We start from the raw sequence: 22,870 nt of genomic DNA on the forward strand, positions 1-22,870 counted from the left end.
CTCACCCGCTTAGGTAAGCAGCCAGACAACTTGCTCGCCTATCTGAGCAGTTTTTTTTTTATTGTCAGAGTTGTGCCTTTAATATATGTTCCTTGAGCATATGCTTCCCGAAAACTAGTTTCGATTTTAGCGCGTTCTTTATTTTTACAGTAGCCCTTTTCGGGCGCTGTTGCTATCAATTTTCAATTACGTTCATCAATTTTGATTCGTGAGTGGAGCATGTGTTGTTGTGTTAGGTCTTTCTGGACAAGCCAGACCAGGCCTGGCATTGCCAAGGAGCCTACTATTTTTCATGCTTAGCATACGATTAACTAATTCTTTTGATTATTCGTTCTGTAAACGCGGAGAAAACAAATGCTCCTCTCTAGTTTTGTAAAAATTCTGTCCGCAAACATTCTCCTCATTCGTTTTTCCGGGCAGAAAGCGACGGAGGAAAGGCTGTATTCTTGGCCTGGACATAGGAAAATTTTGCACGTGGGGCCCACCTCACCTTGGATGGCCAATTTATCAACTTCGTCTCGACACATGTCATCAAAGCAACATCGACAAGGCCATCTGGCGTGACCGATACGGCTGCTTTGAAAGAGGCAACAGGACTATTCATTAGCAGTGGGCATGGCAATAGCACAACTCGCAACATGCTGAAAAATCCGCTTTGCTTTGCACTTCAGGTTATGGCTGCCCTGCTTTGCTGGCAGGCAAAGCCTTGTGCCGATTTTCCGGCAGCTGAACGCATCAGGGCATCCCGTAATTTATTCCTGGACCTGCAGAAGATCGCACGTGGGGCACACTTCGCCTTGGATCGGTAAATCATCGTCTTCGTCATGACACATGGCATCTAAGCGACATCGACAAGGCCATCTCACGCGACCAATACCAATACGCGACCATTCACCTTCAGTGGGAAACGCAGCAGCAAAACTGGCAACATGCTGAAATATCCGCTTTGCTTTGCACTTCAGGTTATGGCTGCCCTGTTTTGCTGGCAGGCAAAGCCTTGTGCCGATTTTCCGGCAGCTGAACGCATCAGGATATTCCGTAATTTCTGCCTGGACATGCAGAAGGTCGCACGTTGGCACACCTCGCCTTGGATCGGCAAATAATCGTCTCCGTCATGGCACATGGCATCAAAGTGACGTCGACAAGGTCATCTCACGTGACCAATACCAATACGCGACCATTCATCGGCAGGGGGCATCGCAGCAGCACAACCGGCAACATGCTGAAAAATCCGCTTTGCATTGCACTTCAGGTTATGGCTGCCCTGTTTTGCTGGCAGGCAAAGCCTTGTGCAGATTTTCCGGCAGCTCAATGCATCGCGGCATCCCGTAATTTCTGCCTGTACATGCAGAAGGTCGCACGTGGGCACACCTCGCCTTGGATCGGCAAATCATCGTCTTCGTCATGGCACATGGCATCAAAGCGACATCGACAAGGTCATCTCACGTGACCAATACCAATACGCGACCATTCATCGGCAGTGGGCATCGCAGTAGCACAACCGGCGACATGCTGAAAATCCGCTTTGCTTTGCACTTCAGGTCAATACTTATATACCTTCTAAATGCTGCCGCAGTGATGAGCGTTGTCTGCTGCTGCTGCCCTGCCCACAGTGCGTGAAATGTTTTTTGAGCTGCGTGCTTTGCTTGCCTAGCAATCTTGTGTTGTGCGGAGATTTAGAGGAAAACCCCGGGCGAACCGAAAAGGAAATGCTGTAGCAATTGCTAGCTGGTCAAAGCAAAATTCAGTACGCTATTGACGAAATTAAGACATCTGAAATAAATTTAGAACAAAACATTTCCATCCTCACAAGCAGAATCGAAATTGTTAAAAAAAAAATATTGGACTCTTGCTTCGCTCGACAGCGAGGCAAATGATTTTGATACCACCCTATCTGGACTGATCAAACTCATTTCTTTAATGAAAAATGTTGATAATCTTTAAATAACGGGACGTAGAAAGAATTTGATATTTTACGGTGTAGAGGATTCTGATACCTAGAAAAGGCTTGCAAAGGAAGTAACAGTAGTATTCGTGAGTAAATTGCACATAAATGTTACTAATATAGGAACAATTCATAAGCTTGTCCGAAAAATAGATAAGACTTGTACGCTTATTATGAAATTTCTGGACTACGGTGATAAATCATCTATACTGATGGAGTGTAACAAACTAAAGGACAGATATTATTCTGTGTCTGAAGATATTTCGAAAAGGATGTGTGATGTAGGTAATTAGTTATGGAAAAGTGCAGCAGAGGAAAACGCAAATGCTTTGAAAGTTACGCTCCTATATGATTAGTTAATAGTTGGTGGTGTCATGTATGAATGGGACAAAGAAAATGTCTATCGATATCGTGTCGATGCAAATAAAAAAATTTACAAACGAATACAAACACGAGCTCGCTTAAGGTTCTGAATGTTAACTGTAGGAGCTCAGTAACTAAGAATTTAGAATTGGAGGGACTTTTTTGTGCATAATCCTGACATTGCTGTTCTCATCGAAACGTGTTTGACTGAAGCAATTTATGACAGCGAATTTGTCCCACCTGGATTCAGTCTGTTTAGAAAAATCGCGGCGCCAAAGCTGATGATTGTGTGTATTATTTTCAAGCCATGCCTAAATGTGCAAAAATGCCAGATGTACCTAAATTTCAATCTATTTTTGTAAAGCTTAACATGATAATGTTGGATATGTGTTGGAAGCGATGTACAGACCTCCTAAGTCTGCCACAAACGCGCTAGAGGACTTACGAATATACAAGAGCACATATTTCAAGCCCCGTGATCAAGTCATTTTGGCAGGGGCTTTAATTTGCCCAATATGAACTGGTCTATTATGTCGTAAAGTAAATATGATGCCTCAGCCGATATCCTCCTGGATATCGTCTTTGATTTTGATCTTTCGCAAGTAGTTGAAGAGCCTACAAGGATTCAGGGTGCTTCCAAATCGGTCCTAGATCTACTTTTTGTTAGCAGCAGTATTGTTCTTAAAGTACACTGCGAAGCAGTTCCCGGAATTTCCGACTACCGTGCTGTTCTTGGTGTGTCTTGTACAAAAGAATTCTGCAAGACTTCTACATTTCCTAATTTTCATAAAGCAGTTGACGTGTCAATCATAGATGTACTTTCTTTTCATTTGGAGGACTTCGCCAATTGTACTGATAACATACATATTCTTTGGCGCCGTTTTAAACAAATTGTGAACAGTTGTATGCGTTTTGTGCCCGACATTGTCAAGAAACCAAAAATTAAAAACCCATGGATTTCCAGGGAGACATTAAACTTACGGAGACAGCTAAAAAGTCTTAAAAGAGAAAGGCTTGATGCAATGCTTCTATACTTTCAGATTTGTCCTCTAAAATTACGAATCAAGTAGCCATAGACGAAAACACTACTATGGAAATTCCTACCCAAATTTGCAACGGCAACAACAAAAAAATTCTGAAAGGCAATTTCACCTAGGTGCTTAGACTGCGACACATTCCAAATAAACGGGAAACAGGTAACCGATTCGGAAATAATATCCAATTCCTTTAATGACCATTTTAAATCTGTTTCTACAATAGAGGATGGTGCCCGACCCCCTTTTAATGTCCCCTTGTCGTGGATGCATGATCTCACTATTTAAGAAGAAGGTGTTTTCAGCATGCTTTTAAAACTGAATGTAAAAAAGTCCTCGGGGCCCGATAAAATCGCAAATGCATTTCTTCAAAGATATCCAGAGAGGGTTCCAAGCATTTGCATGTTTTATTCAGAAAATCATTATGTGACGGTCAACTTCCAAATGATTGGGTTATGGTCTTGATCGAACCGTTACATAAAAGTGAAAAGAGAGACTCCGTAAACAACTATCGCCCAATATCGCTGACATCAACAACATGGGCTGACATCAGCACATCATCAATAATGTACTGACATCAGCACATTATTTTAATCAAATCCTAGAATTTCTTGATAAAGGCAATTTTTAACAAAATATCAGCATGGTTTTAGAAATGGGTTTTCGACGTGTACTCAGCTGATTGAAACAATCCATGATTTTGCAACTTAAATTGATAATGGTGCAAAAATTGACGCAATATTCATGGATTTCTCGAAAGCATTAGTTAAAGTTTCTCAAAAAAAAAGCTGCTTCAGTAATTGCATCAAATTTTTCGTAATAAACGGTTAACAGAATATATTACAGCGCTCCTAACAAGCAGAAAATAATTTGTTTTTTTTTTCTTTTCGTGACACGTTGTCCGCCTCAGTAACGGTGGATTCGGGAGTACACCAGGGATCTGTGTTAGGGTCGTTTTTGTTTTTGTTATATAATAATGATATTGTGCAGGATATTACAGTTAACATTAAACTTTTTGCCGACGACAGTGTTCTGTACTCCGAAATTGACAGCGTATCGAACCAATTATTATTGCAAAGTACGCTTTAAAAAAGTTCGTTTTTGGTGTCATGAATGGCAGATGGTCAATCAATGTTGAAAAAACTGTTTTCATGAGAACAACGCATCAGAAGAAAACATTGATTTTTACAACAGTATTAATAACACCTTGCTTTCTGAAGTAACAAGCTGTAACTACTTAGGGCTGTGGATATCGAAGGATCTTAACTGGAGTACCCATATTAACTACGTAACCGCAAACGCTAGCAGTAAACTTTTTTTCTCACTCGTGCGCTTAAGTTTTCTAGAAACGATCTATGTCTGTTGGCTTATAAATTAGTTTTATTACATATTTTCGACTATGTTCTTGTGATTTGGGACCATTTTGCAAAAACTAATAGTGCTAAGCTAGAAAAAGTACAAAGCAGAGCTGCGCGTTTCATTTATAACACATTTACCAGGACTTCTCTTACAGATGTTTTTAAGAGGGCTAATCTTTCTTCCTTGGCTAAAGAAATCATTACTCACGACTGAAGTATTTTACCAATTAAAATAATGGGCACTCTATAATTGACATAACTAATATCATATCCTTCTCTTCCGGATACGCTACTCGCATAAAGGCACAATCTATTACCCGCTTTTCCTCTCGTAACAACAGTTTCAAGTTTTCATTCTACCCCCGCACAATAGTTGACTGGAATCAGCTGAAAAACAATGCCGTCTCTGCACCAACGTAAACTGTTTTTTATGAAGTTTAAAATAAATCTATTTCTTGTATTTGCTAGTCTGCTTCTCTGCTGTAAACGTGTGTGTGATAGTTTAACCTCTTTATTTATTTGTTCTTTTTGACCCCATATGTGCCTTCTGTGTATATTGTGCTTTCTGTTGTATTACCAGCGCCCAGTGCATATTTTTCTCTGGAGATGCCATTATTTTAGATCACGCTTAAACAACCTTGCTAAAATCACGGTGTGCTGATTGCAGTATTAACAAATAAAATAAATAAATATAGCCAAGATCGCTCTGAAGAGGTTAGCACCATCGGGTAATTTTAGTTGACATAAAACAGCGCAATCATCTGCAAACAGATGAAGGTTAGATTCTGAGTTTGGAAGGACGATCATTGCTTTAAATGAGAAACAGAAGCGGTCCAATAACTACCCCTTGAGGCACATCCGAGTAAACGTCACAAAAAGGTTAATCGTAGTTTTTAGCGGAAACAAACTGTCATCAGTTATGAAGTATCGATCCATTTCAAAACATTATGACCAATGTTCAGTTCATTTAGTTTAAAAAATTAGCGGTTACATACCTTGACAAAAGCTTTTGAGAAGCGGAGGAAAATGCAATCAGCTTCTGATGCGCAGTATAAAATAAGGTGAAGCCTTTAGTGAAGCAGACAAATTTGGTATCACATGCATATGGTTTTCGAAAACCGTGTTGTGCGCGTATGAGGCAATATTTATTCTGGAAAAAATTAACAAGGTTTGTGAAAATTACGTCTTCTAATAATTTGCACCATGTACTGGGAAGCTAAATGGGACGATAATTAGCAGGTGAATTTTAATTCCTGATTTGTACAACGAAATTACTTTCCCAGTTTTCCATTGTGCGGGCAATGTTGTGGTATTGAGACATTGCTAAAAAGACTTTCAAAGTACTCAATTTGGGCTAGATGGTTCATACGGAAAATAATAGCGCTAAAGGTAGACAAACACAAGTATTATAAAAGTACAGGCAAAGGTATTTTTTTAATTTGGCTTTAATGAAGTCGTAGTCGGGTGAGGAATGAAATTTTAAAGCGTCAGTAAGTATAGCAATGCCTGACGAGAGCAGGCATAACTTCACCATTATGCTGGTGGGCGGCAGGTAGGTTAACGCCTGACGTGTGGGGAAAGTTCTTCGCAAAAGTTTTGTTGAGAACCGAAGCACATGAACTGCTGGGAATACGATCCCCTGACACGTCCACCAAAGTGATAGATTAGTCATATTGTGGGTTAATAATGCGCCAGAATTTTCTAATATTCGGTGATAGCATGGATGCTAAAGTAGTAGAAAGAAACTTTTGCTGGATTTAGTGTTAAGTAGGCGTTAGCCCCTGCCTCTTGTATGCATTCCAATGCAAGTTACTGGAAGACAGTTTAGTGGTGCGATATCGGCGCTTCTTTCTGCTTTATAGGCATTTGATATGGGCTGTGTACCATGGGGCCTGCGGGTTAGAAATAATGGCGCGGGTAGGAATGCATTGAACAGTTAATTCTTGCATTCTCGCTGCAAATATATCCAATTTGGCTTGCACATATCGATCATCAAAATTTCTTAAGGAGACTTTCATAAATATTGATAATTCGTTGTTAGTTTCATCAAAGCGAGTTCTGTTCTAGTCGGGTATGGTCTTTCTTTTTGGCGGACTTAGGACAATTCGCCTTAATATTGAATATCAGCAAAGAGTGAGATATTATGCTAGGTAAATTAGTAAAGGCGGAAGAAACGTCAGGTCGGTTGGTTATAATGAAATCCAAGATGTTAACGGTATTAACGGATGATCTTGAAGCTTGGGTGACTAATTGTGTAAGTGAAAAAAACGAAGCATTAATCTAGGCATTAACTGGAATCGTAGTAAAATGGAGATAGAGAAGGAGGTTGGCAATCCCGTCGTATGTTTTATGGGCCACCGAGGCCACTTGACCTTCTGGCGACATCACAACCGGCCCGCCGGATTGCGAGCTCACTGCTCACTGTGGCAGGTTGCAGTTAACTAATGATTTCTCGTGAGAGGTGAATCGGGATGACCAACCTGGATCGCACAAGCACACCAGTGACAGCATGTGCCATTGCAGAGTAGTGGAGCATCGTTTAACTGCTGCAGCACTGGGCCACAAGTGATATGAGGAATGCCAGGAATCTATCCGTGCAAAGCAGAGGGACCAATTCCCCATATTGAACACTGATACTTATCTATCAGAATTTCTGGTGGGTTGCCTGGGCTAAACATTGTAGTCAAACAGCTTGACCAAGCTTGTAATGCAGCTTGGTATAGGCATTAACCAATTAACGCTTTCGCGTCGTACCCTTAAAGCGGAGTTAAAGTGTAAGCTCCAATTTCGGGCGTATTACATCAGCGGTAGGTACAGGGATTTACATAAATTTATGAACAAGAATATTAGGCATTGAGTGTTGATTTTATAGAATTCAAAATGTGGTGTGCAGGTTGTTACAGTGACGTCATGTAGAAAGCCATTCCTGTTTATGGCTGAGTGGGGGAACGATGATGTAGCAAACGCAGTATGCGCACGTGGGCAGGGGACCTCTAGGCAATGACGAACGCGGATCGAAATGCGTGCCAGAAGGCTGATGTAGGGTGGAAAACGAAGTAGTCTGTAAAAAAAATGGAGGGTACACTTAAGCTCCGACTTCAGGGTTTGGTTTGGATTACGAGTGTTTAACGTCCCAAAGCGACTAAGGCTATGAGGGACACCGTAGTGAAGGTCTCCGGAAATTTCGACCACATGGGGTTCTTTAACGTGCACTGACATCGCACAGAACACGGGCCTCTAAAATTTCGCCTCTATCGAAGTGCGACCGGTGTTTGGCGCGAGAGATAGTGGGTTACTACCATATGTGCTGCATTGTTCACTCTCTACTGAACAACCATAGACCCATGGGAGTCCCAATGCCGCCCCTTGCGCAGTGTTGCAGCGTTTAAGCGATTGCCCTCCGATGGCAGCTGCTGCAATCGGCAGGGCTTGTGCGACCAAGGTTCTTCCCGAGGAAAATCTCCTGACCAGTGATTAATTAACTGCTACCTGCCACGGTGGGCAGGCTGCGATAACGCCACAAGGTAAGGTGACCTAGGTGGCCCACCAGCCCCTTAGGTTGCTTGTGTGGTGATTCCTAGCGCAGTTTTCAGTGACGCTCAACGACGCTGACGGCATCGACAACGTCGGTTTTTCTGACACGAGCTCCTTAAAGCTAACGCGTTAAAATTTGCGAAATGATGACATACTGGCAATTCGACCACAAGAAGCAGGGTTTGTTAAGCCGGACTTCGCTTTTAAAAGTTATTTGCTCAAACTTTGTGAATTAGTTAATTAATTAATAATTAATTACTTAAACGACCTAGTGACTCGATTTTTCAGTGATTGTAATGAATTTATGACATAGGTTCGGGCTCCAGGTGGGGAGGCATTCTCTTGGGTGAAGATTCATTATATCATAATCAGCAGCAGCAGCAGAAGCCTGAATACGCCCACTGCAGGACAAAGGTCTCTCCCACGTCTCTCAATTAGCCTTGCCCTTTGTCAGCAGCAGCCTCCGTATCCCCACAAACTTCTTAAAGTCATCCACTCGGCTAACTTTCTGCGGTCCGCTGCTACTCTAGCCATCTCTTGGAATCCAATACGTCACCCTTAAAGCTGCATTAAAGAGGAATCTGAACTCGTCTTTTAACTGCGTGAGCTCAATCACACGTTCCGGGAATTCTTAGAAACTTCGAATTATTGTCATGTGCAGCTGATTACCTGATTTAAATCGGATTAAACGTCCCGGCTCCCGCTTTTTTTTTTTGAACTCAGCGCGGTAGGTAGGCGTAGTCAACCAACGCCTCGAGTGCCTTTCGGCCAGTCCAGTGGCGGCTTCGCTTTAGCTTTTATTTTGTTTTTAGGTTTCTGTCAACAAAGCAGTTTCAGTCACCGAAAATATAGCCGCAAATAAGGCCCACGGAAAAAAATACATGTGGACTCTTTTATTTACGTATCACTCCGCAGTTGGCAGAGCGGCAAGCCGCTACGCGACTCGCTGACGTGTTCGTTGACTCCTCCTACCTACCGCATTGAGTTCAAAAAAAAAAAAAACGGCGGGAGCCGGGACGTTTAATTTGATTTAATTGGGGCAATCGGCCGCCCAGGACAATAATTCGAGCTTTCTAAGAATGCCCGGAACGCGTATATAGAGTTCCCGCGGTGAAGAGACGAGTTCAGATTCTGCATTAGTGCACCTTTAAGGACCGGCGGCTCTCTTGCCATTCAATGCCCAATTTCTTCCTCTTGATTTCGACCAGGTTGTCATTAACCCGCATTTGTTCTCTCACCCACTCTACCCGCTTCCGGGCTCTTAACATTACACCTGCCATTTTTGTTTTTGTAGCTGGCTGCGTTGTCCTTAACTTAAGCTGAACCCTTTTCGTTAGCCTCCGCATTTCTGCCCCATAGACGAGTATCGGTCCGATGCAGCTGTTGTATACCTTTCTCTTGAGCGATATTGGTAAACTGCCATTCACGATCAGAGAGAACCTTTCATATGCGCTCCAACTAAATCTTATCCTTCTAGTTATTTCCCTCTTATGATCCTGCTCAACCTGCCCTGATTAGACGTATTCCTTTACCACTTCCAGCACCTAGCTGCCAATTGTGAATTGCTGGTCACTTGCTAGACTGTTGAACATTGTTTTCTGCATGTTAATTTTCAGACCCACTGTTCTGCTCTGTCTTTAAAACTCAATGATCATGACTTGCAGTGCATCTACTGAGTGACTCAGCAAGGCAATGTCATCAGCGAATCGCAGATTTATTAGGTATTCTTCATTTTAACGCTTATCCCCAACTGTTCCCAATCCACGCCTCGGAACACTTCCTGTAAGAGGCGGTGAATAGCATTGGCGAGATGGGGCCTGACACCCTTCCTTATTAGAATTTTATTGCAAACTTCATGAAGGACTACGGTAGCCGTGCAGTCATAATAGATATCCCCCAGTATTTTCACATAAGTCTCTTCTAGACCCTGATTACGCAACGCTTGCATGACTGCTAAGGATTCCAGTGAGTCAAAGCTTTCTCGTAATCTATGAGCGCCATATAGGTATAGGAGTTGATTATATTATGCGCATTTCCCTATCACCTGATTGATAGTGTGGATCAGGTCTATTGTTGGTTACCCTTTAGGAATGCCTGCCTGACCATTTGGTTCATTGAAGTCTAAGGTCGTCCTGCTTCCATCAGCGATTACCTCAGTAAATACTAAGTAGGCAATGGAGAGTAAGCTGATCCGTCTGAAATTTTTTAATTTCTTGCTTCCTCGGCTCGTTACTTCCTATTTTGTTAGTGACAAGATGACCCATCGCTGTGCGCTACTGCTTCTCTCACTGACGTTCTGATTACGCTGGCTAGTGTATAGATTTCTATTGAACTATTTTTATTTCTATTAATATTGCTTATCACATTCCTCTGCTTGTCTATTAAAGGAGTACAGACACCTAACTTTGGTGGCATGTGTTCTCCTCTACGATGATGTGAAAGCCATTATTACGCATGAATCACCACAAAGTATTCACGTACGACCGCTAGATATTTTATATTCGTATTTTTCGTGTCATGCTGTTTCGGTTTTAACACCCAAACGTCGAAGCGGTGACGTCGAAGAGTTGTGTTATGTCACGTACGGCATGGAAGAAACATCGATATAATCGCTGCTTTATCGTTTTAATTCACTACAGCACTGAAGGCAGCCTTCCACGAGAGCCAGAATGACAACGAATGTGGAAGCAGCGACTATATCGATATTTTTCCAAGCCTCGCGTGACATAAAACCACTCTTTGACGTCATAACCATCGTTTGGCTGTTGAAACTGAAACCAAAACAGCACGAGAAAGAAATTCGATTGTAAATTATTCAGCGGTCGTAGGAGAGTACCAGGTGGTAATTAATGTATAATAATGTCTTATGTATCAGAACAAACAATAAAGGATGCACCCAAAAGTTAGGTGTCTACAGTCATTTAACGCATACATCTGCTTTTTACCTATGCCTAATTTCCTCTCCACCCGTTCAGGCTACCTCCGTTACTTGGAGTATGCCTGATTCTCTCCATATAAAACTTCCTTATGTCGGCTACGTTGCACATACTTATTAGCCTTGATGTTTCTGCTAGTTCGATTTTGTCTGTAGGGCGAGAGGCTTTCATGCTTTGGGGCTTGAGAAACCTTACCAGTATGCGGTTGAACCATCCTACCACTTACTTCTAATGGCACTCAGTAATGATAGCTGTGAAATTATCGCTCATTGTTTGGACACTAAGATCGTTTTCCTCGGTTAAATCCGAATATCTTTTCTGCAACGATATCCAGAAATTTACCTATTTTCCCTCTTACCACTAACTCGTTAATGAACTTTCTCTTCACTAGCTTTTTCCGTTCTCTCTTTAACTCTAAGCTGACAGCAGACCTTACCATTCTGTGGTCGCTACAACGAACCTTTGTGATGACCTTCACATGCTGCACAATGACAGTATGAGCACAAAGTATGCTCTGTTTCATTTTTAGTCTCACCGTTGCGGCTCTTCCAGGTACACTTCCTTTTCTCTCGTTTGCGCAAGAAGGCATTCATGATTCGTTAATTATTCATATCAGCGAACTCAACTAATAACTCTCCCCGCGCTATTTCTAGAACACATCTCATAGTCCCCTACCGCCTGGTCGCCAGCCTGCTTCGTGTAACAAAAGTAAAAACAGCGCTAATTTTTACACAAACACACAGAAAGACTAGACAGGACGGGCGCTGACTCCAACTATTGGAGTCAGCGCCCGTCCTGTCTAGTCTTTCTGTGTGTTTGTGTAAAAATTAGCGCTGTCTGTACTTTTGTTACACGATGTTACACCAACTAGCCCAGCAAGAGGTACTGTTAAACGCCAGCCTGCTTCTTGCCCACTTTCACATTGAAGTCTCCCATCAGTACAGTGTACTGTGATTTTACTTTATTCATTGCCGATTCCATGTCTTCATAGAAGCTTTCAGAGGTGTGGTCATCATGGCTGAATATAGGCGCGTAGGCCTCTACCACTTTCAGCTTGTACCTCCTATTGAGCCTAATTACAATAGTTGCTACCCTCTCCTTCATACTACAGAGCTCCTCTACGTTGCCAGCTATATCCTGATTAATGAGGAATCCCACACCTAGTTCTCGTCTACCCTCTACTCCGCGATAGCACAGTATGTGCCCGTCCTTTAGTACTGTATACGCCTCACCTGTCCTCCCAACTTCACTAAGCTCTATGACATCCCATTTAATGCCCGCTAGGTCCTCGCACAGCACTGCTAAAGGCTAACCTCACTAGATAAGGTTCTAGCGTTAAACGTTTCCAGGTTCAGTTTCCAAAGGTGGCCTGTCCGGAGTCAGAGATTTTTAGCGCCCTCTGTGGCGTCCCTGGTCTGACCTCCGTCTTGGCCATTTGCTCTGCAGCTGGTGGGGAATGAGGGCCTAGGGATGGTTTGTTCGTAGAAGGTTGTGGTCAAGTACTACATCAGGCTGGCCAAATCCTGCTCTGGTGAAGGAGTGCGTTCTCGCTTCTGGCCAGCGAGCTCAGGCCTCACCCCAGGCCTGGTTATAGTTCGAAACGATAGGCCTGCCGGGGATATCTGCTGTAAACAAATCATCTGCGGAAACCGTTATAGACTTTAGGAAGTAGAAGTAACACGCTGGTTTGGGCTAGTTGGTTGCAGTTCATAATGGAGACAAGTTTCGCGGCATGAATAAAACGCACACAGAAGACAAGGAACAAACAAGGAAAGCAGCACAGTCCTCTCTTGATTGTTCCTTGTCTTCTGTGTGCGTTTTATTCATGCTGCGAAACTTGTCTCCATTAGGAAGTAGAAGCGTCCTGGCTGTTTCTTTGACGGATTTAAGGATTTGTAGACTGATTCTGTATATTATTTCCCTGTGTTATAAATCTGCCAGTTTGCTCAAAGCTACGTTGCAGATACCTAAAGTGGGATGGGGATTTTATTTCTTATAATGGCGAGGATTGCTGAGTCGCCTGCCGGCCTCTTTTTTGTATTTTTCGGCTGGCAGGGTTGCTATGTTACCGCTGTTACCTGCTGGCTTAATGACTATGTCAGTTCTAGAAGCTAACTGGTTAATAATATTCTGTTCTGTCGAGCGAAGCATTTTTCTCTTTCGAGCTTGCTTTGTTTTATCTATGATTTATTTGGTGACAGATTGAATATACAAGTCTAGTTCGAAACTATGTTCCTAGTCCGGTGTCCACGTGCTGTGGGCTCTGACGCTCGACGTCACCGCTTTGTACACAAATATTTCCTAAAATGAACGGATCTACGCGCATTCGAACACTCAAACTCAAAATCCACACCCACATGAAATTGAAGTATATCTCTCGCTACTTGAGTTGGTTCTCACTCTCAACTATTTTGAGTTAGATTATTCGTACCACCTCCAAGGATTTGAACAAGTATGGGCACTCCCTTCGCACAGACTTATGCAAACATTTTTATGGGGCTACTTGCACCTACACTTCTATATTAATTTTTTGGAAAACCACTCGTACAACCGCGTTACATAGACGAGAATATAAGAGCGTTAGATCTCACTAACATTTCCTCGATTCACGTGCGTTTCTCCGTCGGCTCTCAGGTTGCAAGATGCAGCTAAATCACGTGATCATAGCCGGTAACACCTTAGGTCAGCAAATCTCAAGGTAGCAAAATGTGACCCCACACCCCGTAACCGCGTGCGCGATCCAGCACGTCGGCCGGATTACAACCTACACTGGCGTTCCGCTATATATGTACCATATGAGCGGGTGCCAAGACTGGTGCCACTTGGCGCCGCGCCATTTGTGACAAAACTGCGGCCCACCCGCTTGGTGCAGAGGGTTCCGAGTGGTGGCAAATTGGCACAATTCGGCTCACGAAGTTGTTAGTTGGGTTGAAGTGTAGTGCGTGTGAGCGATTCGTACCGACGACCTTTGTTTCTTCAAACCATAATGGGAGCGGCCTTCAAAGGGCTGTGGCAGGCAAACCAGTGCCCGCAGCAGAATGCGAGTGGCACCAAGCGAATCGTCGTGTCGTGATTTTCACGTCGGTATCCAAATTTGTCGAAAGCATATGTGAAAACAACACCTAACGCTCTTCAATTGACATCGCATTCGCGAATCATTCGTTGCATTCTTTTTATATGGCAAAACGGATCGGATACCCAAAAAGCATTCTTCTCGTACCTCAATTCATTCCACTCTAGCATTAAATTTGCTTTCCATTACTCTACAACGCAAGTCAATTTTCTCGAAACTGCGGTCCGTTTAGAAAATATCAGCTTAAAGCGACACTCTACCGGATTCCTAGAAACCTACAGCAATAATTGTACTTCACTAGCCATTATTTAAGCCACTGTAAACAAGGCATATTTGTAGGACAGGCAACGTGCATGAGAAGAATATGTACCCACGACGAAGACAATTTAAAACACCTCCAAGCCCTAAAAAGCACCCTAACTAATAGGAAACGTCCTCGGATCTCTCTTAATTATGCTTCCCAACAAGCAACCACTGTAAAACAAGGTGAGGCACTTCAAAACTTACAAAAGCTAACAGTGACCGGCCTCCTGCAAAATAGTCGAATGCCCTTCCGAACATAAACAATAATCTGTGGAAATACCACCCTATTTTAACTGGCAACGATTGTCTCAAGACAATATTTCTCGACGCACCACGGGCAACACACAGACACAACACAAACGTGAGACATCATAGTACACGCTGGGCTTGATAAGAAACCCCTGCCTATAGTAAGAGTACGCTCTCGACCTAGATGCAAGACATGCAAGCATTTACAAAGCGACACTACTGTTAGAAGCACGGCAAGTGACGTCAGCTTCGATATAAAGACGCGTTAACTGAGTGTTGTCTAATGGTATTTACATGCTTCAATGCTCCTCTTGTCAGAAACAATATATTGGAGAAACCGGGCAATCAATGAGCACCAGACTAAATGGTCATCGAACTGACACAACAAGGAATGCACAGAAGGCAGAGGCGGAACATTTTAATCAGCGCGGTCATAACTTCAATGAACTTAAACTGTTCATTCTTCAAACAGGCTTCAAATCCGCAAGAGATAGAAAATACAGAGAGGAATTTCAAATCCACAAATTTAAAACCTTACAACCAGCAGGGGACAAGATATCCAGAATAAACTCGCAATATCTCAGGTATATTTTGGTACTGGCGTAATTCTTTAAAGACTTCTTCCCCATGGTCAGAACATTTTTCAGTACTTCGCACCGCCGCTTTATCGTTTCTTTCATCCTACCCTTCGGCCACAACCCGTCCTTCCCCCCTCAATGACATTTTTTTTCTGTATATATATATATATATATATATATATATATATATATATATATATATATATATATATATATATATATATATATATATATATATATATATATATATATATATATATATATTCAACTACCTTTAGCTTATACCCTTCTTCTCTTGCCATCATTTCTCAGGAACCCTTGGCGCCCACATTCCTCCCCCTCCTTCCTTTCACGTTTTCTTTTCCCGGTATTTTTATTTTTATTTTTCCGGTATTTCATTCCATCATGCTGATTAATTGCTTATCTTTGTTTTTCAGGTCAGCACAGCCAGTCATACCAAGCCAACTGTCTCAGCTGGACACACAGCCTTTCAAGCCCACGCGCGCTGTCTCTTCACGGTAGCACCCTCTGATTCGTTTCTGCTGAGCCAGCCTTTTTCTTTTCACAGTTTTGCAGGTCAACCGCTTAATCAACTTTAGCAGCCACCATGCCTGGAGAAGATTCACCCTCCCCATCCGAACACCATTCCCACTTCACAGCGGAGGATTGCCTGAATGGGTTCAAAAGAAAGCGCCTACAGGCGGCAAATTGTGAAGAGATAAGAGTAAGGCCAGTCGTCATCTAGTATGTGCATAAGATCTCATAGCGCATCAAAAAGATTTCTTGCAGGCCCACCGTAAAGCTGGTCTTCTCTGCTCTAAAAAAAAAAAAACCTGAGCTCTTTGTGCCAGACGGTCAACCAGAGCGAGAAGCTAGGCAGTCGCAGCTCGTGTGCCCAACAACAGAAAGAACCTCTAGTGCGCTGCCAAACCGGTGTTATCTACGGCATTCATCTCTAGTGCGGTGCCAGCTGTAATGGCCAAACTGGAGGCTGTTTGAACAGGAGCACTCAAGAAACCGGGGCAGCATTAGCGGCCCAGGCGCCCTTGCAGATCATTTCAAAGATTGCAACCCTGGCAAAAAAAGAAAGCCACGTCTGGAAAAAAAAACACGTGGGCTGGCCACGCGCTCAGAAAAAATCAGGAGAGAAATCATTGAGACTTTCCTCATAAGTAATAGCAGCGAATGCTGCATCAACGCGCCTTCAATACTCCTATCGGCCAGGGAAATGTTTTTTCTCTGAAACAGCTCACGTTATTTTCACAAGATTAGGATCTTACGCGTGCTCCTTGACGGATTCCGTTTCCGTTATATGTCCCATTTTGTATCATAAAACTCAATTGATAGTTGCGCTTTGTCCAGTCGTGTCTCGTGTTGTGATTTTAATACTCAGCGGTTTTGTACTACAGCTATGCAATATCAACTAGCCCCAGTTGTCGCCTTGTTACCACTTGACACCCTCCTCCCCCTCAGCATGGTTTCCTCCTCAGAAGGATGACCCTATTTAAACCTCGCCAATGATGAACGCTTTGCCCGGAGGAAGACAAGTCCTCGTATTGAAATGTTGGAAAGCATCCTAATGTTTTCCCCTCCCTTGTTCGCTTTGTGATTATCAAGAACCATCTTACCAACCTGTCTCAACAATGTGTATTCACGTAGGAGGTAGTGGCCAAGTGCAACACCAGGGTGGCCGAATCTTATTTTGATGAGGCTGTGCGCTGACTACTCTGGTCGCCGGGATCATACCGCACGCCACGCCTGGTAATTTAATTCTATTGCCGCGAATTTTTTTATATTTTTTTTGCGGACATGGAGAATTTCGCAGCGTCGAGATTCAAACCACGGTCATCTTGTACGCGAGGCCGATGATCTCTACGCCATCTCTGCTCTTCGGACGGGGTGAAGTGGAAAATTATGAAAGACGCTTTTGTCCTCCAGTGTGCGCAGTCGGGCTGATGATGATGGCACTGATGATAAAACAGAAATCCATGCAACCTAGAAGTCGATGCTGTGAACCTTAATCTTAGAACAAAACACCTCATCAGATCCTGCTACGTCTGTTATCCCATTTCCAAGGAACTGGGCTGTCTGTAAAGGCACCTTTATTTCCTGTAGATAGTTTAGGCCCCCTCACACGTACAGCCGGATTGATCTAGATCAATTTAAAACTTCTCCTCAACTTACCTGCTGCTCTCTTTTCCCTTTCCAAGAAAAAGCGTAAGTTAATGTGCCGATGTGCCTGCTGCGGTGACTCAGTGGATTTGCCGCTCGGCTGCTGATTTCAGGGACGATGGTTCTATCCACGACGCGGCAGTCTTACTCCGACAGAAGACAAATGCAAAAACTGGATATTTGCAAGACCTATTCTCCATATATAGGCATTAACCCCCTAGCTATGGCGTCATACCCTTAAGGCGGAGCACGGGCCGCTGCACGGCAGCGACTGCCTTCACGAAGTTAGCACGCAGATGAGAAGGGGAGGGGGGGGGGGGGGGGGCGTCGCTGCGGCGGCTGCGTAGAGCCATGCACAAGCAGAATTGCGTGGCATCGGGTTACACCACGCCCACAGGCAACTGCGTTTCAAAAGTGAGCGGGTGGGCTTACGCCTGCCCACGCGTAAGCAGCCTCGTGTGTCTGCCGAATTTTTTTCTTAAAGCTGTTGCTGCAACAACTTTTACACGTGTTATTTTGAAAGTGCCTACCGAACAAGAGAGCTCGAAGGGCTGCAACAGCATCAACTGCTGCAGCGATAATGTCAGCAAGTGCTACGGCACCGCCGGTCGCTTCCCTCGCTGGAAGCAGCATGTGATTGCGTAAACAAACCCGGCATAGGTTATGACATTTGCAATTGCTTTCTCCATCATAAAGTGAAGCGCATTCATGTTGTACGGAATTTAGTAGGCTCTGTGACTTTACGTTGTGTTCTTTTCTCCTACTGTTAAACAGCGCAAAAAGAAGGGACCAGAGAAAAAAAATAGTCAGGGCAGACGCTGATTCGCGACTAAATGCTTTATTTCCTAAAACCTTCTTAAAGAAGGAACACTCAGAGGCATGAAATATGACCATACAGATAAACGACTAAAACTCAGCAATAAAATCAATAATAACCATACAGAGATGCGCGCGAACCACAAGCATTTTCAAGAAAAGCAATCTGCTTATCCCTTAGAAAAACCGATGTTTTCCTAATTCAATTCTTTTGGTCTTTTGAGATATAGTAAGCCTCAACCACTTCTCATGCTGTCTGATCCTTGTAATTGTGCAGTACACATCCCTGATGAAATAATGCTGCACATAATATCTTTTCTTCACCTTACACCCTAGACAATGCTTTACCAGATATTATAGCCTATTTCATTCTTTAAATTGTTCCTGTGCGCTTGTAAGCGCTTGTTTAGGCACCACCAGGTCCGGCCGATGCAACAATTTAAAGAATGGAAATGGCCTATCATATATGCTGAAGCATTTTCTAGGATGTATGGTAATTAAAAACAAAAAGCGGGCAGCATTGTTTGATCAGGCACGTGGGGCTTACACCCACAAGGATCAGGCAACACGGGAAGCGATTGTAGGTAACCATATCGCAAATGACCAGCAGGAATGAATCAGGAAAACACCGGTTTTTCTAACGGATAGGGAGATTACTTTCCTTTAGAATGCTTGTCTGTCGCGCGCACCTCTGGATGGTTTTATTGATTTTATGGCTGAGTTTTCATGGATTATCTGTATCATCACTTTTCAAGCCTTTGAGTGTTCCTTTATTAAGAAGGTTTTAGCAAATAAGGATTTTATTTGCGAATCAGCGCTTGTCCTGACTCTTCGTTTCTCTGGTCCCTTGCTTATGCAGTGTTTTAAATGAACATATACCAACTAGCTGAACTCAACGTTTCGCTCTTTTTCCAACATTTCGTATGGTTCTTTTGTAGCGATAGCTTCATTACGCTAGCATTTCGAGCCTTCAGCGTGGCGGCGGTCACGGCGCGGCCGCAGTCGCCACGTAATTGGTCACGGGGTGCGGAGCAGCTGCTGGTGTCGCGGCGCGCCGGCGAAACCAAATGAACGAACGCCTTGCGAAACGGAGCGGCGAAAGACTGACTTTGCAATTCGACTTAGCGAGTTACACTCGGCCAGCTGTAGATATCTCGTCACTCCTGTTTTAACCAGAGCTAAACCACAGCCATTTTTTAGCGCATGCGCTTGTTATCCCTCTTGATCAGACCTTATTCCTAATCAAGTATTATTATCGTCATTCTCACAGGGATACAGGTTTGAGCAAATCGGTTATTGCTAAGCTTTCAATAGCTACCTACCGTTCCGGAATACATGTAGCGCATCCAACAATCCGCAAACCCTGTTTTCTGTTCACCACTGAATAAACAGCGCAGATGCTTTGGAGCGAAGCCGCTGCTTATGAACATGATAATGATAAAACAGCAATGCATGCAACCTCGAAGTCGATGCTGTGAACCTTAATCTGAGAATAAAACACCTAATCAGATCCTGCTCCGTCTGTTATCCCATTTCCAAGGAACTTGGCTGTCTCTATAGGCACCTTTATTTCCTGTAGATAGTTTAGGCCCCCTCACACGTACAGGCGGATTGATTTAGATCAATTTAAAACTGCTCCTCAACTTACCTGCTGCTCTCTTTTTCCTTTCCAAGAAAAAGCGTAGGTTAAAGTGCCAATGTGTCTGCCGCGGCGACTCAGTGGATTTGACGCTCGGCTACGGATTTCAGGGACGATGGTTCTATCCACGACGCGGCAGTCTACTCCGATGGAAGACAAATGCAAACACTGGATGTTTCCAAGACCAATTCTCAATATATAGTCATTAACCCACTAGCTATGGCGTCATACCTTTAAGGCGGAGCACGGCCCGCTGCGCGGCAGCGACTGCCTTCACGAAGTTAGCAAGCAGATGAGAAGGGGTGAGGTGGCGTCGCTGCGGCGGCTGCGTAGAGCCATGCACAAGCAGAATTGCCTGGCATCGGGTTACATCACGCCCGCAGGTAACTGCGCTGCAAAAGTGAGCGGGTGGGCTTACGCCTTCTCACGCGTAAGCAGCAACAACTTTTACACGTGTTATTTTGAAAGTGCCAACTGAAGAAGAGAGCTCGAAGGGCTGCAACAGCATCAAATGCTGCAGCGATAATGTCAGCAAGTGCTACGGCAGCGTCGGTCGCTTCCATCGCTGGAATCAGCATGTGATTGCGTAAACAAACACGTCATAAGATATGACATAATTTTGCAATTGCTCTGTCCATCATAAAGTAAACCGCATTCATGTTGTACCAGAATTTACTAGGCTGTGTTACATTATGTTGTGTTCGTTTCTCCTACTGTAGATAGATAGAGAGATAAAGCGGAGGAGGGAAAGGCAGGGATGTTAACCAGAAAAGGGTTCCGGTTGGCTACCCTGCACTGGGGAAGAGGAATTAGGGGACTAATAGGAGGAAGAGCGAAGAGGAAAAAGACATAACACACACACGCACAACGCTATCACAATTTGTCACTCATTCCAGTCGCTCTCAAGTAGGCAAAGAGTGCCTTGTATGCCTTGAGGGCAGTCAACTGCTGTGGCCACGGGCTGAGGATCTTTTGCTCTGTTAATGGGTGGGGATCGAGGCGGTCCAGGGCACAACACAGTGTATGTCTTGCACTCGCAAATGCAGGGCACTCACAAAGAAGATGAGCGATGGTCTCCTCACAGCCACAGCTTTCACAGGCAGGGCTGTCGACCATCGCCATCCGGAAAGCATAGTGGTTGGTAAAAGCAACACCGATCCATAAACGTCATAACAATGTTGCTTCGCGACGTGCTAAGTTACGTGGAAGACGAAGGCGCAGTCCAGGGTCCAGTGCCGTGAGGCAGAGGTTGCAAAACTCTCCCTTGTCAAGCCCAGCTTTCAGGGACATGGCCGTTTAGTTCGGCAAACTGCCACCACGGGCCGCTTCACCCTGAACTCCTTCTTTCTCTTTTCTTTTCCCCTTTCCTGTCTCGCATAGCCGCACGCAGGCAGACGGGAGGGCGCACAGCTGCGGGGTTGGGTTGGGCGGTTAACCATTGTTCGGATTCCACACTGTAGGAGGAGGAAGGAGCAAGTAGGGATTTGTGGGCGAAAAAAAACTATCAATGCGGCGTGAAGGCTTCGCTGCGCCTGAGGAACGCATGTTCAGTAGCAGGATATTGAGAAACGCGCCCAGTTAGAAGAGAAAGAGGGGACGGAAAAGGCAAGATGGCTGAATGGCTTGTTGAGGCCGTTCGATAGGGACGCTGTGTGGAATGAAAACGCGTGGTTCTTTTTGACGAGTTGTAAGGTAGAGAAGAGATACATCCCAGCAGAAGCAGGACGCAGTGATACAGTGTCTCACCGGCTCCGTATCTTTCCGCTGCATTACAACTAGCCCAAAGTGCCACCTTAGTTAACTTCTGGATTTAGGCTCGTGATTAGAAGCCAAATTAATATGTATAAAAATAAAAAATCAAGGACGCCGAATGCAGGGATGACAGATGCTCGTTGAAGAATTTTTTGGGCGAACGCAATGGAAGCGTCCAAAAGGCCAATCTCAACAATCATTTGGGGAGTTAGTTACAAGATGCCGTCTTGGTTGTGTAATTGCTGTCGCCTATCTTTGTGGCGGATCAGTGAACCAGCTCTTTTATCGGCGTAATGCCATGTACAGTTTTCAGAAACACGTCGAACTCCTCATCAGCACGGCTATAGTTCAGCGCTATATTTCGCGAAAAGTAACGGTTATAAATTTTCTTTCTTCTTTTTTTTCCGACGACGGTTACTGACTGCAATGCTCTCCCTGAGAGAGTGATATCTGCTGTTGACTTTCTGAAGGCCTTTGATGATGCATTTTTAGTTGCTCTATAGAGATATTCTTCAGTTTTATTTGTCTTGCATGCTTTTATTACTGACTTATTGCCCCTGTATGTTATATCTTTGTGCCCTTCCTGCTTGCACCCAAGCAAGAGGTCTGCAGTATTGGGTAAATAAGTAAATAAATAAATAAATAAATAAATAAATACAGGACTTCGTGTCCAGAACTTAGCGTATCTAACATCAACTGGTGAAACCACGCATAGTGGTGCACTCCAGGTTATTTTTTGGGGGACAGTAGTGAGACACTCCTGTGCAATCTGAGGAGACTGAACGTTCTCTTGGACACCGTCTCTCTCATCGTGTACCCTCAGCGTTCATGAACTGAGCGGGCAACAATGGCTTTGCGGGACAGTGGTAGAAACACATTGTTTAAATTAAGGGGCTCAGATGGAGCAATTTCCGACAGACCACAGTAAGGGTAATCCCGCATGTACATTGAAACCACCACCACTGCTCTGTACTTGCAACTGGGCTTGTTGGTGCATATTCGTGAAAGACATAAGAGCGCAAACTGGCAACACGGACAAGGAAGGGAACAGGACGAGCGCTACACTTTCAACAGGGTTTATTCAGGGAAGAGCGTATATATAGCCTCTATATAGCAGA

The 22,870-nt window shown here is 43.9% G+C and overlaps 1 protein-coding gene across 2 annotated transcripts in view; it reads right to left on the reverse strand.

Moving 5' to 3' along the window:
- The window catches only part of LOC144132308 (glucoside xylosyltransferase 1-like), an 84,140-nt gene extending 66,400 nt beyond the window's left edge, over positions 1–17,740 (reverse strand). The window contains exons 1-2 of one of the 2 annotated variants that reach the window (XM_077664622.1): positions 17,558–17,740; positions 5,696–5,850 (exon numbers count right to left, since the gene is read on the reverse strand). The gene's annotated coding sequence lies outside the window, so the exon portion shown is untranslated. The remainder of the gene's footprint in view (positions 1–5,695; positions 5,851–17,557) is intronic. The other variant, XM_077664621.1, reaches the window with a different exon arrangement.
- Positions 17,741–22,870: the final 5,130 nt, after the last annotated feature.

This window comes from Amblyomma americanum, chromosome 5 (assembly GCF_052857255.1).
Source record: "Amblyomma americanum isolate KBUSLIRL-KWMA chromosome 5, ASM5285725v1, whole genome shotgun sequence".
Taxonomy (NCBI): domain Eukaryota; kingdom Metazoa; phylum Arthropoda; class Arachnida; order Ixodida; family Ixodidae; genus Amblyomma; species Amblyomma americanum.